The sequence below is a fragment of the Mus pahari genome, chromosome 9, assembly GCF_900095145.1.
Source record: "Mus pahari chromosome 9, PAHARI_EIJ_v1.1, whole genome shotgun sequence".
Classification (NCBI taxonomy): domain Eukaryota; kingdom Metazoa; phylum Chordata; class Mammalia; order Rodentia; family Muridae; genus Mus; species Mus pahari.
In genome coordinates, this window is record NC_034598.1 from 18,983,081 (window position 1) to 18,997,195 (window position 14,115).

General features: G+C 43.5%; 1 long non-coding RNA gene across 1 annotated transcript; it reads left to right on the forward strand.

The window, feature by feature from the left end:
• The first annotated feature begins 9,266 nt into the window (after positions 1–9,266).
• Positions 9,267–13,611, forward strand: LOC115064699. The gene is made up of 3 exons (XR_003844529.1): positions 9,267–9,555; positions 9,706–9,806; positions 13,528–13,611. It is a non-coding gene; the product is annotated as an uncharacterized LOC115064699 (long non-coding RNA).
• Positions 13,612–14,115: the final 504 nt, after the last annotated feature.

The window sequence follows — 14,115 nt, forward strand, 5'->3', positions numbered from 1 at the left end:
TTCAGATGTAATCAAGATGACAACCAAGAATAGCCATTCCAGTCACTATCCAAGGGTTGACCTACTCATAATAGAGTAGCAGGTGACTGCAAAATAAATGCTTAATAAGTACCAGTTGTTTAGGGAGCAAAGGAACCCTGAGAGTACTGTGTACACTAGTATGGTAGATATTGTGGGTACCACATAAAAGAGTAGAAGAAAGTAGTCATGGTGGGACTCATGGTTAGCTTTAGGTTGTGAGATGGGAAGCAGAAAAGAGGCACATAGATAGGAGTGGGAGGAAGAGAGGCGAAGGAAAATACGACGAGATTTCCAAATTGTGGCTAATGGTAGACTGAAAAGAGGGAGGTAATGTTATGTACTAGGTACTGGGTCATCCTCTGGGCTTTGGGAGATGTAATGTAAAAACAGAGGGTACAGTAGGAGAGGAAAAAGAACAGGAGAATTTACAGAACTGTAACAGAGCAGACAAGGGGAGGCAGGTCGTGGCTACACTGAACTGGGTAAGACAATGAGATCACTCCCCAGATGTTGTTTAGTCTCTAGGTGGAGCCATGCTACTGTCATCCTCCTGATGGTCCAGGCCATACTCCATGTTGATTCTTACCAATCTTTTTTTTTTTTTTTTTTTTTTGGTTTTTCGAGACAGGGTTTCTCTGTATAGCCTTGGCTGTCCTGAAACTCATGTTGTAGACCAGGCTGGCCTCGAACTCAGAAATCCACCTGCCTCTGCCTCCCGAGTGCTGGGATTAAAGGCGTGCGCCACCACGCCTGGCTCGATTCTTACCAATCTTGTCCTCTTGTGGAGTGCCAGCTCTGTTTCTGTGTGGCGTTTACTTGGGAGCCACATGGCTCTGCTCTGTTATCAGGGGACAGCGGAGTCACACTTTGCTAATGGCAGTTTCTTTGATTCCCACAGAGCCAGCACCAGGGGTGGCTGTCCAGTGCCTAAAACACTGTTCAGAGCTTGTGCTTAGCTTCAGAAGTTTGGTGTTCCAGGAGGAGGTGCTAATGGTGGTCCTGTCAGCATTCACTAGAGACCTCTCTATAAAATCCTTAGGGCAGCTTTTGTAGACTTCCTGGGATAGATCTTTTAATTCAATGTGCAGTCTACTACTGGATTCTGCTAGATTCTGAAGCTGTAGCAGCCACCACACTGGCTGAATACTTACTGGGTAAAGCATATGACAGAACCTTCATAGGGAAGCCCCATTGCCCCTCTCCATGACAAGCCTTTGCTCTCTTGCCTCTGAAAGTCTGTTTGTCCATATCACCAAGACAGAGTTGCTAAAGCTAAGCGCCAATATCCTGAGTAGGATTGCCTGGACTCCTGAACAGATAAAGAATGACTTGGGTCTATTTCAGATTCTCAGAGAGGTGCAGGGGGTGCAGGCAGGAAGTGGAGGGGGCTGTCCAAAGAGGAAACAGAACAGAAGTAAAGGTGTTCCATGGACATTTGTGACTGCAGATGGAAGGTCTAACGGGGGGGGGGGGGAGCTTTCCACATTGCTAACAATGACATTCTTGAGCAGGGAGAGCAAGGGCATTTGGGGGCCTTCGGGCAATTCTTCTCTTTGAAGATGAATTGTTTTATTTGGTCCAAGTTTAAAAGAAGATGCTCTTGATGCCACAAGCCTCTCCAATTACCAATGCTTAATTAGAAAACAATGTAACATCTTTGTAAAAATCATTTTAGATCTATGGGTATCTTAAGAATTCTTCAAAACATGTACCTCTCTACTAAATAGCAGGTCAACTCCCAAAATTGTGGCCTTCAATATTAATGCCAAGTAGACAGCTACAAGAGTAAACAGTGCAGTGAGTGCGGAGCGTCTCTACCAGCACTCCTCTTCTAATCTCTCAAGTCCCAACTGACCCTCAGCATCGCTGAAATACCTCCCACCCTCACTGAATCCATTCTGAAGAAAAGGCTGGCCTTCCCAAGCACCAGGGACATCCTCAGAAACCAGACAGAGCAGAAATACCCTTGAACTTTCTTGATACCCCACCCCTAGCTGAAGGCAACCCGACAATCAGTGGCTGCTGAAGAGAAAGTCTGCTTCGGTTATCCAGTCCCAAGTGATAAACCCTAAACACATGCATATATGGGAACACCAAACAGACTCAGCAGAATATGTATATGATGTATATGTATACATGTATCTGCATGTGTATATGTCAGATATATGACATATATATAGTCATCAATTTGAGAGTGAGTTGGAGTTGAGTGAGAGCATGAGGGGAGTTGGAAGGGAGTAGTGAAAAGTTTTGCTTTCTATCTTATTTTATTTATTTCCTTTCCATCCAAGTTGCAGCTCCCACCTCCCTCCTCTCCTCTCATTACCCTCTCCTCTTCTCCTCAGAGAAGGGGAAGCCACCCTAGGATACCACCCTACCCTAGGAGATCAGGTTGCAGCAGGACTAAGGTCATCCTCCTCCACTAAGGCCCAACCAGGCAAGCCTGCTAGGGGAAGGAGATCCAATGGCAGGGACCAGAGTCAGACACACCCCCATTTCAACTGTTAGGGGACCCACAGGAAGACCAAGCTTCACATCTGCTACCAGTTACAAACCCAGTTATGGTGTGTGAATATGTTTTTGTTTTAATCCCAGGTGTGAGATATGGGGCTGCTTCAGATTGCCCACAGCTGTTAACTATGATTGTGTTGTGCTCTAGTGGTGCGTAATGTTTTTGACAGTTGCAGATAGTTTAATTCAGGAGGACTCTGGAGAGGATGTAAAAGTGAGAGCCCGGAGAGGGCCTGTGATGGTGCAGTTCCTCCTCACTTCTGTTGCTGGTTCCTGCTGCTGCTTGTCTTTCTATCTATCTATCTATCTATCTATCTATCTATCTATCTATCTATCTATCTATCTATCTATCTATCTATCTATCTACATCCCAAATGCTGTCCCTTCCATGTCCCCACTAAAGAGTTACTCTCCCCCTCATTTTCTTCCCCTTCACCTCTGAGAGGGCAACTCCCATATCCCTCCACACTGGTGCATCAAGCCTCTGCGGGATTAGGTGTATCCTCTCCCACTGAGGCCAGAAATGACAGCCCTCTGTTACATATGTGTAGGGGCCTCAGCCCAGCCTGTATATGCTCTTTGGTTGTCGGTACAGTCTCTGGGAACTCCCAGGAATCCAGGTTAGTTGGTACTGTTCGTCTTCCCATTTCCTTGAGAGCCTTCAACCCTTTCCCTATGTCTTCCATAGGGGGCTCTGACCTCAGTCCAATGTTTGTCTGTAGGAGATCTACATCTGTCTCAGTCAGCTCTTGGGTAGATCCTCTCAAAGGGCTGCTCTGTTAGGTTCCTGTCTATAAGCACAAAAATGGTAATGGCAAGCAGAGGGAGGGAGGGACCTGGGCCGGAGAAGGGAGGGCAAAGGAGTTAGGGGACAGGATCAATCATGGGGAGAGACAGGAAAGAGTGCCAGAGGGCCAGGAGAATAAATGGAAATATGCAACTGCTGGGGGCTAAGGTGGGATTGGGGGTTTCTCTAGGAAGTCCCAGAGACCTGGGATGAGGGAAGCTCCCAGGAGTTAATGCGGGTGACCTTAGCAGAAATACCCAACAGTGGGGATAAGGAACCTGAAGAGACCACCTCCAATAGCAGACAGGACCCCCCCCAGTGGAGGGATGGGGACACCAATCCACCTACAAAACTTTTGATCCAAAATTGGTCCTGTCCAAAAGAAATGCAGGGTCACAGATGGAGCCGAGACTGAAGGAATGGCCAACCAATGATTGATTGAGACCAGTCCCATAAGCAGGCACCAATCGCTCCACTATTAATGATGCTGCTACTGCTTTCCATGTTGCTGGATTGCTGGTCGTCTTGTTTGCTGCACTGCCAGATATTCTGATGACAAAGATTGGACTTGCTCCAAGAGACCCAATGCCCCTAATCAGCAGAGACCCCTTTCCCCTCTAAACTTCTTTCTCTCCTACCTAGTGTTGGGGTGGGGGGGAGTGTTGGAAGGGATTAGGGTGAAATAAGGCTTGGAAGAGAGGTAGAGATATAAGAACCCAATAATGTAGTATTTAAAAATATGCCAATGGTGGGGGTAGAAATTATATAAAAGTTATGCATGAAATTCTCAAAAGAAATAAAAATTTAAAATCTAAAATCAAGATAAAGATTGTGTTCACTGCATAATGAGTCATGTAATCCAGCCTCAAAGTACCAAACATAGTGGTCAGAGAAAAAGCAGGTGCTGTTCTAGTATGATAGACATCATTATCAAATGCTATTTGGAGCGTGTAGAAAGGCTTCTTGGCTCCTCTTGAATCCTGGAATTGTGTTTCCAACAGGCTTTCAGCAGCTATGGCTCTGGATCACCTGTCTGGTGACCAGAAGCCTGGATCCAACATCGTGTGCCTCCCCAGATAATGAGGTCAAATGTGCCAGACCTGCCAGGTCCCTGATAACTGGCTCATTAACATCTCGAAATGATAGCACTTTGATTAAACTTCATGTCTCTGCCTGTTCCCCATCTTATTCCTTCTAAAATTAGAGCTGGCATTTCACTAATCATGCCCTTGCTTAAACTTTTGGGCTGGTTCACGGGCAATGGAAAAATCATAATGTTCCTTGAACATTATCCCCAAGGACAGAGTTTTCTGGGTCATAAAACCTTAGGTTTTCATTCAAACCTCCCTTGGAATAAACACGGTGCTTAATGCCAACAAAATATCACATACAGAATAAGCTTTGGACAACAGAACTCTGAGCTTTTATAGCATCCTGCCTCTGAATGGGATGCATAACAGTTGCTTTGTTAGCATGGTACTGCAGTTTTCCTTTTAGCAAAAGGAAAGAGTGTTACTCCTGAAACCAGTAGAAAGAACAAAAGTACCATCATGATTATTACTCCCACCACCAATGTTCTATTCCACAGCATCACTCCATTTGAAGCTTTCGGCTACCAAAGTCAATTTCTCCTATTTTGATTTGAGAACTCAAGATATAAAACGACATAAGACCCTGGACCTAGGAAGTGAAGATCTTGTCAGAAGAGAATTATCTCTAGAGCCCCACGGAAACTGAGTCACAGAAAGCCAAAGGGCAAACCCCTGGAAATCCGGTGGCAAGTGAAGGAAGATGAGCACAGGATGCCAGTGACAGCCAGAAGACTCTCGAAATGAGCATTTACATATTGAGGTCCAGGCGCTGGCCCTTGGTTACCTACAAGAGGACCATGATGAGGTTGCAAACATTATATGAGGGGATGAGAAGAGAGAAAATGAAGGCAGTGTGGGTTAGTGGACTTGAGGTCTTAGAGATATTGATGTGAACATACGTGTGGATTTTGAAGCTCACAGAACAGAAGGAGTAATGCTGAACTTGAAGCTCAGAGCCATAGCCATTGTCTTCCTTGTGTATGCACATTATGAACAAGGTCACCTAAGATATAGGTGGGTCTCAGAAAGAGAGAGAGGAAGGTCATGATGAGCTGAAACCTATGCAGCTGGGTCCTAGAAACCTGGCTGAGGCCATTGAGGGAATGAAGAAAGGACATACATACACAGACAGATAGACAAAGAAGCTGGGATTAGGTGGGGCCATGCATTCTAATGGAAACATACTAGTAGCAGTCTGGAAACTCAATATTTTCTATTTTGTAAACTTAAATATAAGAGGTGAGTTATATTGTCCACAGCTGAACAAGAAGGACACGAACTAGCTAATCCCAGGAGGCATTCTTTATCAGGGAGCAGTCTCAGGTTCCAATCATCTGAGTGAAAGAATTTGTGGTCAGTAGTTTCTGCATGCACTGGTTTTAGCTAAAGGTCAGTCATTTGTCAGCACTCATATTTGGACCATAAGAAGGATTTTGTCATCCCTCAGGCCTGACCAGAGGAAGGCTTTTTTTTTTTCCCATAAATTTGGAAGAAACAACCAAACGTTTAGAAATGAATTTGACTAGGAAGAGACAGGAATGATACAGTCTGAATGACAGAGATCTCTAGCTAATATAATAAAGGTATTATCTGGAGTGTCAACTGTCCTGTTACTTCTTACTTCCCACCCTCTGACCTAAGACTAGAACTGGTGAAAATTTTAAAAAGATGTTTAGAAGTTAGGTCTGCTTCTTCCTCCCAGCCCCGTGCTCCCAGCAATAAATCTCAGACTCAAAATATAGTTACAAATACTTTGACCATATTTGCAGGTATCTGCTCCTTTTGCCCACTTGAGTAGGAGACAGTTTCTATGACCTTCAGCCTCCATGTGGACCTGCCAGCATTCTATCTGAAGTACGGTAGCCTGAGCTCCCCTCTCAGTTATCAATGACTGGCAAAAAAAATCTCCTTTGAGTTCCAACACTGAGTTCCTAAACTGAATAATGGCATCCATTGACACTCATCTTCCTCCTGTCCCTTAAACCCTGCTTTCTCTCCACTTTTGTCCCTTACTAATGACCTTGAAAAACTGCTAATAAGCTAAACATACAACAACAAAGTAGACAAATAAAAGATTACACATTCCTGCTTTGGAGTACCAAGAGGCAAATTTTTAAAGGAAGCTGACATAAGTTCCTCTGTGGTGATCTCAGTAGGGGAAAGTGGAAGGAAATTAGGGATTTAGGCATTAGGAAAATTCATACTCTGTGTGTGTGTGTGTGTGTGTGTGTGTGTGTGTGTGTGTGTGTTTTCGAGCTCATGCACATGTACTGTGGGGTGTGTGTGTGTGTGTATGTGTGTATGTGTGTGATAGGTTATGGTAGGGAGAGAGAATTTTTTGCAGTGATATTTCTAGAATTCTGTAATGTTGTACAACCATTTCTATGCATTATATTCATCATCAAAGATACACAAACAGGTCTAGAAGTGAGTCTATGTAGAGCTGCATGAGCTCTGGTGAGCATTAGCGTTTTATTAACCTTGGCTTTGGGCCTGATAGAAGCAGGCAGCAAATGTTTGTTTACTCGTTGAAGACCCATTGTTTGGGACCAGGAGGATGGAAGCAATTTGTGAAATTGCTCGGCAGAAACTGGAGAATGTTGTAAATGAGTTGGAAAATTGCTCTGAAGATGTGTGATGAAGGTTATGGCTGGGCTAAGGCTGAGACATCTGATCCTCCGTTTGCAGTCTTCTGATTGCGAAGGAGAGGCAAGTATTAAAGTCGAGAAGCAGCCAGTGTGCCTACTCTTACACGGAGAATTTAAAGGTCACACGGAAGTAACTGCAGATTATAAAGTATTGTGCCTGAAACCTACTCTATAAGGATTTCTGAAAAGCAAATTCAGTTTTAGTTTGAAATACTAAAAGGTGAAGATTTATAATTTTCATATTTTGTTTTTATAATTTTCTGCTCAAAGGCCAGGTGTGCAATGTTCTCACCTAATCACTCAAAAGTGCTCAGGTTGACGCCAATGACTTCACTTCCCATTAGCTGCCTGTCTAAATATATCTCAGAACAACGTGCTGCAGACAAGTTCAGTGTGAAAGCCTTTTTTCCCTCCAGTACGAACACAACCTTTCAAATAGTGTGAATGAGCTGCACTTGGGAATTTATTCCCTGGCCGCGTGACTTTTCCGAGTCAAGGACACTGTGCTCAGTCTCCCTGGCTGGAGTCTCAAGGGGGATGAGAAAGATTAGTCCTTGACAAAAAAGGAGATTTATCCCCCCAAGCCAGTCCCTAGCACGATTTCTCCCTGAACCATTCAAGCCAGAAGACTGGTCCTCTCTGCCATGGGACTCCTGTTTTGTCTACTGGGACTGGATTCTTCAGTCAAGGTCATTACCCAAATTCTCTATAAAATTAACTAAAATATTTAGTTAGATCGACTGATATTCCAGAAAAGCAAGTCTAAACTGTATTTGAAGAGAGAGTCAGAGACAGAGAGACAGAGATAGAGGGAGACAGAGAAAGTATGCATGTTTGTGAACACTCACATCACACACACACACACACACACACACACACCATAGGCAAATTTTGCATTTTAAGAGCATGTGAAAAACAATTAAATCCAATTCCCTACTTTCAAATCAAACCCAATTCACAATTTTCCAGTATGTGATGTGACCATCCAGGGCCAAAATGTTGTTTTGTGACTGATTTTATGTTAGACAAAAATGGCTGTACTCTTTTGGTGATATTCGAAGCATGCTTATATGGACTGGAGCAAGGATTCAATAGTCGACAGCACTTAATGTTCTTTCAAAGAACCTGGGTTCGGTTCTCAGCACCTACATGGAGACTCATAACAGTCTATGATCCAGTTTCAGGGGATCTGACACCCTCTTCTGACTTTCATGGGTACTAGGCATGTAGCACACATGCATACATAAAGATAAATAAATAAATAAATCTTTAAACATAATGATATACAAGAATGTGGAATGTTCATGTAGCATACTTTATTTTAAATTGCAACTTTTTGGTATTTATCTGAGTTAGGTTTTTTTATTTATTGCACACTAAAACTTAAATGTTAATTTACTCATTCCGTAAATATTTAATTCTTATTATATTCTGAGTAGTGCTCAGGTGCTGAGGAAGGTCATGGAACAAAATGGAGATGTTTGAGAAAAGAAAAACTACAAGCTGACATACCATACTAAATGGCTGGTCTCGTTGCTGTTTTAAAAATAGACCACGAGGAGGCAGGAAGCAGGCAAAGGTGGAAGCAGGAAACCCAGTTAGAAGGCTCTTGCTATAAATATAAGCATGGTGGTGTGGATCAACATGGTTGGTTGGATTAATATTAATTAATCAATTAATAGGTTACAACTCTATGAGAAACTTATTTTGCTGTTTGCAAAATATTTACTTTCAGCCTCTAAAAAGGACAATGGTGTCATTAACTGAAAAGGAGAAAATCCAAGATGAGGACAGGTGTTCAAAAATAAAATCTAGAATTCTGCTTAGGGCATTCTGTGCCCTCAAGCTCTGTAAGACATGCAGGCGTGATATAAATATGCACAGATGGGCCTAGGAATTCGGAGTTCAGCGGAAGTGCTGGAGCTTTTCGAAGCTGGACTTGGAAGTTGGACTTGAGAGGTTTATTTTTAGATCGCCACCCACACGGACTGTAAGAAAGCATTTCTCTGAGTGCTGGTAACTATCGCACTGTCTTAATTTGAAGCACTTCTCATTTATTTGACACCAGCCGCTTTCCCAAGTTCTGGGGGCACAGAGATAGGCGTGGTCCTTGCTCTGTGACTAAATCCAGAGGTAGAGACAGAAGACAAGCAAGCAGTCTTTAGCACTATAAATCCTGCGTGAGCATGCCAGAGCTGCTAATGAGCACAGAGATGCGGATGGCAATAACTAAACACAGGAAAGGCAGGGAGAGTCTTTGAGAAGTGTCTTGAGGATTAAGAGTTGCCTCCGGGGAGTATAAATAGACATAAATGAAGCAAAAAAGAAGAGAAATCCTGGAAGCTGTAGCTCAGGAAGTTAAGTAGAAACACTACAGAAGGCTGAGATGAAGAGAAAGATGGAGGGTGTGAGGGGCGTACCCAAGGCTGGATGAACTAGGTCTCTGTGAGGCCACCTAAAGAGGGAGCATGCTTAGAACTGATGCTTAAGAACTCAGGTAGGTGCTGCATGGGTCTTGTTCTACTTTGCTAAAATGCTCATCTCCTGGCAGCAGTGGAGGTGACCCTGCTGTCTGGGGATGAGTGACAGGTGCCAGGAGGTGACCTTGGTTTGAAAGTGTGTGTGCCCTCTGTCGTTTTTTCTTCAGCTCCTCTGCGCTGCCAGCTGCGTGCTGTGCATAGAGATGGCTCCCATCTGAGAGAAGAGAGGCCCAGACAGCACAGGAAAGCTTTAACTCCGCCAGGCTTGGTGAGTTGTTCTAGGAGGTTTCTCCTTCCCTGGAGACATGACAGGGAATGAAGCATCTATCCATCTCAGCCGGCAAAAAGGCAGGACAGCCTGGCAGCCTGTGGGGGGGGAAAAATGCCGACAGAGATATACCACAGGTCCTATCAGGTCCTTGCCCAATTAAGTCATGCTTGAAATGGTGACTTCTGTGCAGTCTCAGTCTTCAGGAGTTAAAAACGGAATGCCTGCGGATGCTCATCACCTCTGAACAAAGTATAGCAAACCTCTAGCAAGGATCAAAATAAAATGTGTGTGATGGATATTCACAGATTCTCACAATGAAAAAGACATTGTCTGGTGTGCTGTGTGTACATGTGTGTAGGTACTGGCACTGGGGGAGGGATCTCAAGGGGGAAATCTATGGTTATAAGAGAGGATGCTCTGGCAGTTATGGCGGCACATATTGGTAGGAGATGGTAAAGAGAAAGAGGCAGAATGTTCTCAAGTTTTAGTCCCGCCTGGGTTCTTCCTTTAGCTGGGGATGCAGCTCAGTGGTTGCACATGTTAAGCTTTGAGTTCAATCTTCAATGCTACCATAAAACAATAAGAATGAAAGAGGCCTTTCCCCTCTTCTGTGTTCCACAGGTGCCATTTGTTTTTGCTAAATTTCAGTCTTTGCCCTCTATGTGATGATGTATGATGTGGTCCAGGTTGGATCGCACAGCCTACCTAGGGGCTTGTGAGCATGGCAGATTTCGAGAAGTATAGAATGATGGACATGGAGGTGATTTTTCAGAGGGAAAAAAAAAATGCTCTTCCGAGGTGTCTTTCACAACTGCTTTTCAGGGTGTTTAGGAGAATAATATAGTTTGTTCTCCCTTTTTCCTGTTTATTCCTTCCTACCTGTCTTTAAGGAAACAATAGCTAAACAATGTGTAGTCTCTTCTACAAGGCAAAATCTTGACTTAGCCTGTTTTGTTTTTCAGGGAGAAAGAAGGATTAAAGAAACTAGTATACAGGTGAAAAACAGGCCATAAACAATAGTGTGTGTGTGTGTGTGTGTGTGTGTGTGTGTGTGTGTGAGAGAGAGAGAGAGAGAGAGAGAGAGAGAGAGAGAGAGAGAGAGAGAGAGAGAATATTCTATAGGACAGACATCCCTGTTTGTGTCTTATGGTCTAGAGATAATGTAAGTCCAAATGTCTCAACTATACAATTTATAGAAAGCTGGGTGCCTTTAACAAGGACAAGCTAATTCTGAGGGTACTAGGGCAGCATGGCTGCTCCTTTATTGGAGAGAGTGCTTTGACTAAAGTGTTTTGTTGATAGCATTACTGGCCCTGCACGTAATGAACCTGGTCCACACCATGCAAAACCAGTCATGGATTCAGTAACCAAACAAGCTACCTTACCCACAGTCCTCAGATATGAGATCAAACTTTTAAAGAGTTGTCTTAGTTAGGGCTTTACTGCTGTGAACAGACACCATGACCAAGGCAAGTCTTATAAAAGACAACGTTTAATTGGGGCTGGCTTACAGGTCCAGAGGTTTAGTCCATTATAAATAGGGCACAAACATAGCAACATCCTGACAGGCATGGTACAGGAGGAGCTGAGAGTTCTACATCTTCATCTGAAGGCTGCTAGCGAAAGGCCGACTTCCAGGCAACTGGGATGAGGGTATTAAGCCCATGCCCCTAGTGACACACCTATCTGAACAAGGCAACACCTCCTAATAGTGCCATTCCCTGGGCTAAGCACATGCAAACCATCACAAGAGGTAATAGAAAGTTATATCTCAGCCCTCCATACCCAAATCCCAACAGGAGAAAACTGGTCTCCCAGGAGTGCTGACACACCTGAGAGCACAGGTGAGATCACTACTTCTCAAATTCCTGGACCAAGAGGGTCCCACCCAGAGCCATCAGGACACAGGAACTGAGGAGCAGTCAGGGACAGAAGCTTTCCAATTTCCTCCGATTACACAATAATCAAAATACCAAATGCACCAAACAAAGAAAGAATATTAACAGCAGTAAGGGAAAAAAGATCTCAAGTAGCATATAAAGGCAGACCTATCAGATTTACACACTTCTCACCAGAGACTATAAAAGCCTGGGCAGATGTCATACAGGCCATAAGAGAACACAAATGCCAGCTAAGTCTACTATATTCAGCAAAACTCTCAGTTACCATAAATGGAGAAACCAAGATATTCCATGGCAAAACTAAATTTACACAATATCTTTCCACAGATCCAGCCCTACAAAGGATAATAGATGGAAACCTACAATGCAAGGAGGGAAACTATACCCTAGAAACATCAATAAAGTAGTCTTCTTTCAACAAATGTAAAAGATGATAGCCACACAAACATAATTCCATCTCTAATAGGAAAAATAACAGGAAGTAACAATCACTATTCCTTAATATCTCTTAACATCAATGGACTCAATTCCATTGTCAATAAAAAGATATAGACTAAGAAACTGGATACATAAACAGGACCCAACATTTTGTTACATACAGAATCTTTACCAATCCTATATCCAATAGAAGGCTAATATCCAATATATACAAAGAACTCAAGAAGTTAGACTCCAGAGAACCGAATAACCCTATTAAAAAAATGGGGAACAGAACTAAACAGAGAAATCTCAACTGAGGAAACTCGAATGTCCAAGAAGCACCTAAAGAAATATTCAACATCCTTAGTCATTAGGGAAATGCAAATCAAAACAACCCTGAGATTCTACCTCACAACAGTCAGAATGGCTAAGATCAAAAGACTCAGGAGACAGCAGATGAGGGTGAGGATGTGGAAGGAGAGGAACACCCCTCCATTGATGGTGGGATTGCAAGCTGATATAACCACTCTGGAAATCAGTCTGGCAGTTCCTCAGAAAATTGGACATAGTACTACCTGAGCACCCAGCTATACCACTCCTGGACATATACCTAGAAGATGCTCCAACATGCAATAAGGACACATGCTCCACTATGTTNNTANCAGCCATATTTATAATAGCCAGAAGCTGGAAAGAACCCTGATGTCCCTCAACAGAGGAATGGATACAGAAAATGTGGTACATAGACACAATGTAGTACTACTCAGCTATTAAAATCAATGACTTCACAAAATTTGCAGGCAAATGGATGGATCTAAAAACTATTCTGAGTGAGGTAACCAATCACAAAAACACACACAGGGTATGCACTCACTGATAAGTGGGTATTAGGCAAAGTGGGTGGAATACCCACAATACAACTCACAGACCGCAAGAAGCTCACAAGGAAGGAAGACCAAAGAGTGGATGCTTCAGTCCTACTTAGAAGGGGGAACAATATAATCAAAAGAAGTAGAGGGTGGGAGGGACTTGGGAGGAGGAGGGGATGGGGACAGGAAAAAGAGGGACAGAAGCAGGTATGGTAGGAGATGGAGGAAATGGACAGAGGGTCAGCAAACTGAACAGAGGTGTGTAGCAATGGGGTATGGGGAACTGGGGGTAGCAACCAGAAAGTCCCAGATGCCAGGAAAGCAAGCAAGAGCCTCCCAAGACTCCACGGGGCTAACATTAGCTGATATACCCACAAGATTTTGCCTTGTGGCTGAATAATATTCCGTGGTGACTAGAGACACCTTCGAAGCTAAAGCATCACCTTTCTTCGCACCAGCCGGCGGCCTCTCGTTGCTATGCTCTTTTGGCTGATCCCTTTTCTCTCTCCCTCGCTTGCCACTTTCCAGAAGATTGTTTAAACACAGTGGAGACTTTTCGTATATCCTGGAGAACAACCGTGAATCCTCATCGAGGCCTGCAGCACGCTTACTCTACCCCTAGTCCTTACTCTGAGACTCAGCTGCCAATGTCATTGCTCATCTGAGATCTGGAAGCCCTGATGCTCAGGAATGAGCTGCTCAACTCTGGATGACTGAGTCTATAGCAAAGGAACAAAATATAGAATAAAATAAAATTAAAACCTAGTAGCTGAGACCTTCAGCTAGTGACACCACAGCTTACTCCTCTGTACTTCTCCACACTTTTCTTTCTTTCTTTCTTTCTTTCTTTCTTTCTTTCTTTCTTTCTTTCTTTCTTTCTTTCTTTCTTTCTTTCTTTCTTTCTTTCTTTCTTTCTTTCTTTCTTTCTTTCTTTCTTTCTTTCTTTTTTTTTTTTTGGTTTTTCGAGACAGGGTTTCTCTGTATAGCCCTGGCTGTCCTGGAACTCACTTTGTAGACCAGGCTGGCCTCGAACTCAGAAATCTGCCTGCCTCTGCCTCCCGAGTGCTGGGATTAAAGGCGTGCGCCACCACGCCTGGCCCACACTTTTCAAATTGC